The sequence below is a fragment of the Gopherus evgoodei genome, chromosome 2 (assembly GCF_007399415.2).
Source record: "Gopherus evgoodei ecotype Sinaloan lineage chromosome 2, rGopEvg1_v1.p, whole genome shotgun sequence".
NCBI lineage: Eukaryota > Metazoa > Chordata > Testudines > Testudinidae > Gopherus > Gopherus evgoodei.
This window is the reverse complement of record NC_044323.1, coordinates 129,524,304-129,528,563: the sequence shown is the minus strand read 5'-3', so window position 1 is coordinate 129,528,563 and position 4,260 is coordinate 129,524,304. Positions and strand designations below refer to the sequence as shown.

Sequence of the window (4,260 nt, the reverse complement as noted above, 5' to 3'; positions counted from 1 at the left end):
CTCCTGGAGAAGAGGGATCTGCAAATGTACATTCTTATGATACCTTTGTTTAATTGATGAAAACATAAACTAGACATTTAGAGGACTGGAACTGATTTCAGCTGATGGACAGCTTTGCTAGGTTTTTATGCATATGGACAGCAAAATGTTGAGTGTTTACATTCATATCAAGCATCCCTGTATAGTGGAACTCCTGAACATAATGAAGAATGGAAATGGAAATGTTTTCCTTTTTTTTAAAAAAAGAAAGAAGGTTAAAAGAGAACACAGAGGTTTGAACCAAGGACCAATTGAGCTGTAGTTAAGTACTCTACTACCAAGCTATACACCTATGACAACAGGAGTATAGAATTGTGATCTCCAGGACTTTGATGGACAGACCTTGCTTCATCAAGCTCCTTTGCCATTCGCAGACCACAGGGGGTTTTAAAATTGGGGTTTCATTAAACTTCTTAAATGTGGTAAACTCCACAGCTTGCACACTCACCAATATAGCTTCTCCCACTGACATAGCTGCCACCTTTTGGGGAAGTGGATTAACTACACCCATAGGAAAAAAACTCTCCAATCAGCATAGAGCAGTGGTTCTCAAACTGTGAGTCAGGACTCCAAAGTGGGTCATAACCCTGTTTTAATGGGGTCACCAGGGCTGGGATTAGACTTGTTGGGGCCTGGGGCTGAAGCCAAAAGTCTGAGCTCCACCACCCAGGGCTGCATCCCTTAAGCTCTGGTTTTGCCTTCCCCCAACTGGGGCTGGGCTTAGTCTCCCCTGCTTCTACCCAGTGGGGAGGGGCTTGGTCCCTTTTTCCAGGGCTACGTAGTAAGTTTTTCTTGGCAGAAGCGGTGTGTAGTGAAAGGAAGTTTGATAAACCCTGGCATAGAGCCTCTGAATATGTCTAGACTTGGCTCCCTGTGGCACTGTGGGTGATCAGACACTGAAAGTACAGCCATGAAGACACCACACACCAGCCTTGCCTAGCAGGCAAAAATCAAACCTCCACAGAAAGACACCCAGTGTTTTTTAACCCATCTCCCTAAGCACTCAGCCACAACCACTTAACAAAGGGGCTTTTCTACACTATGGTTCTGGTCTTACTGAAGGGTCATTTCCAATTGTTTGCTCAGACCAGCATTAGGGGAAATGGTGCCCTGGGCAAAGCTTGTACTTTGGCACTTCCCCATTGCCCCTGGATGATCCCCACTCCCCCTTTACCGCTAGCTCCTGCACTCCCAACCCTTGCACCTCCTTCTTCCCTAACTCTTGCCCCCACTTGTGCTGCCTTTGCCCTTAACTCCCTGTGCCACCAGCCATGACCCTCTCCTGTAGCCCCTTCACATGGTTCCAGTGCTGGGGGCCCTGCATTTGTTCTCCCTTTCCCGGAGCTTTGGCATCACTAGCCCCTGATTAGTGAGTAGGGTTCAGTGGTCCCCAAAATGTGGGGCATAACTCCTAGGGGGACACAGAGGAACCTTCATGGGGGCACCTCAGGGCCTGAGCCAGCCCCCATGGAGGGAGCACCACTCAGCCCAACTCTGTCCCAGTTCTTCCCCAACCCCACCCTCAGCCTGGGCCTCTGGCTCCCAGCTTGGCCTGGACTCCCTTACCCCTGTCTGCACCCCTCTCCCCAGCAAGCAACAGCCCCACTCCCAGCCTCAGTTCTTGACTCTGGCTTCCAAGGGTCCACAGCCATGCATAAGAGGGCACAATGTAAAATATTTGGGGACCACTGTTCTAGGTTGATGTTCTCAATCACTTCTATGCAGCCCAATAAAGGCTATTCCTCACCCACCTACCCCTCTATCAGGACCGGCTAGGTATGTTCTGCTGCTCTTCACTCATGCAGGAAGGATAATAACATTTCATTCCACTCAATCCTCAAGTGATTGGTAACCAGCCAACACCGGTCCTTTTAGGAAAGTGGCCCCATCGTGCTGCATCGCTAGGCAGAGTAGGTGTGTCTATGCAAACACAGTCTGTTCCTGAAGTCTTTCCCCCAGCTCCTAACTAGATGTGAGGAGGGAGCTCAATCAGCCCCTGCTTCCGCTTAATATTTTAAAAGTCCATATTGTCCCTATCTCTGCTGGCCTTAGATTTCTCCTACTGTCTCTTTCTTAACAGCTTAGATGAAATAGCCAAGTGGTTAAAGTGGTAGACTGCTAATCTATTGTTCTCTGCATGCATAGGTTCAAATCCTCTTCTTTCTGGACGTGTTTAGTCTTCACCCCTCCTTTATAGACAACCATCTCCCCTTTTGCTACAATGACAAACCAAACAATGTTGCTTCTTGCAAACAAAAACCTTCTTAGAAACTCAGACCCCCCCCCGATTTAAATAAAATATCTAAATCCCAGATTTCTAAATAAATAAATAAATAAAATCTCTAGTCCTCTATTTCTTAGTTTTTGTCTCGAAAGGTAACATCCTCATCATCTCCCCCCAAACACGCTGGGAGCCGCCCAAATTATTAAAACATCCTCAACTCGAGCAAAGCCAGAACAGTGAACCAGAGCTAGTGTCTAGGCCAAGCTGTTCTGAAGGAGGCAACTCAAACATTATCTCCCTGCTTTCCATGGCAAGCTCTGACTGAGAAAACAAAATTCACCAAATTGAAAGATTTTGCTGAAAAACCAATACTAGTCAGTTTGGGGACTTTGGTTTGAAAGTTATTATTATTATTCTCTTCTGATTTCTGAATCAGTTCAGTCTTTGTCCTCCAGGTGTGTTTCCAGCTGTTGAGTTGTGGGGAAGAGAGGCCAAGTCATGATGTCTCTTCCCCTCTTTCATAGTTTCATCTAACTAGCTAGGAAGCTCCTTTGCTACCATGTGAGTCAAGCAGTGTCCATTGTCTCTGTGCTATCTTGGAGAAGCCTGCATTGTACACGGTTCCTGGGATAGTCCTTGGGAGTGTGGATACCTTCAATGGGACAGCAGCGAGTCTGGCTCCTCCCTTGTCGCACCTGAAAGGCTGGTGGGGGGCATTTCTCAACCTCATAACATATCTCAGTAATGCACACAGAGCAAAACTTCATAACTTCCCAACCAAGGCGAGCACACACAGTCCAACAAAATATTAATGGTCAACAGATCAAGACTTTTGAAATGATACCTCACCAGGCAGACTTTGTACAAACCATGTCATCATTATATGAGAGTGGTGAATATGGAGCTTCCAGGTGCTGCTCTGAGCACAGTGTGCCACACCTGGGCTTCCATTGCAATGGAGACGTACCCTTGAAGTCCATCTCTCCTGGAATAAAGATGGCAGCAGGGCTGACCTGGGTCATCTGACTTGGGATCCTGGATGTAAAGCTGAGGGGCTAAAAACTGTGGTGCAGATATTTGTGTTCACAGCGAAGCCTGAGTTCAGAAACCCTCGCCCCTCATGGGGCCTCAGAGGTTGGGCTCAAGCCCATATGTCTGCATTGTAATTTTATAGCGGTTGGGAGGGAGTTTAGGAAGTAGAAATGGTAAAACCACATTGAGGGAACTGGACCACTGACCTATCAGCTCTCAACACCCAAACCTTCAGTCACTCTATTATCAATGCCTTTGAGTGTAATTTAAACAGTAGGTCCACCTAGCTCTGAATCTTGTCTTCTGACAGTAGCCAATACCAGGTGCCCCAAAAGCCACTCCCCCCAGCACCACTGGGAGTTGAACCCAGGATCTCCTGTTTACAAAACAGGTACTTTAACCAACTAAGCCATGGTGTCTGCTGTTACTTAATGCATACGTGCTCACACCTGACTCTCTGACAAGTCCCACTGGGCCCTGACAAGCGTTGCTTGTGTTTGGCTTCTGTAAAGCAGAGGAGCAGGTGAAGTTTTGCTCCCAAGGTGTGTGTGTGATTCTTTGGTCAGGCCTATGCTACAAAATTAGGTTGGTGTAATTACATTACTGGCAATGCAGTTATATCAACCTAATCCCAGTGTAGATAGCGACTCAGCTGTTAGAACTTTCTGGAGCTATGAAAGGGGAGGGGCCCAGCCTCTGTAGCAGGAATGCAGGGCAGGTGAGTTCACGGCAGACTTTATGGGATGCTGGTGGAGGCCAGTTATGGTGATATAATGACCAGCAGCATTTACACTGACAATTTGTCGCTTTAAGTTTGCTGCAAAAAGCTCTAGGCCTCTCGTTGAGGTGGTTTTATTTTGTCACCAAAACAGGGCAGTTTTGTCGCCAGACGTGGCATTGCAGTGTGTACACCAGCCACAAGCTGCCGACCGAGGGAGTGTTGTGTGTTTTTCACACACCTGAGC

At 47.3% G+C, this 4,260-nt stretch overlaps 1 non-coding gene across 1 annotated transcript; it reads right to left on the bottom strand.

Moving 5' to 3' along the window:
* Positions 1 to 3,640: 3,640 nt before the first annotated feature.
* TRNAT-UGU lies at positions 3,641 to 3,714 on the bottom strand. Its single transcript has one exon. It is a non-coding gene; the product is annotated as a tRNA-Thr (tRNA).
* Between the last annotated feature and the right edge of the window lie 546 nt (positions 3,715 to 4,260).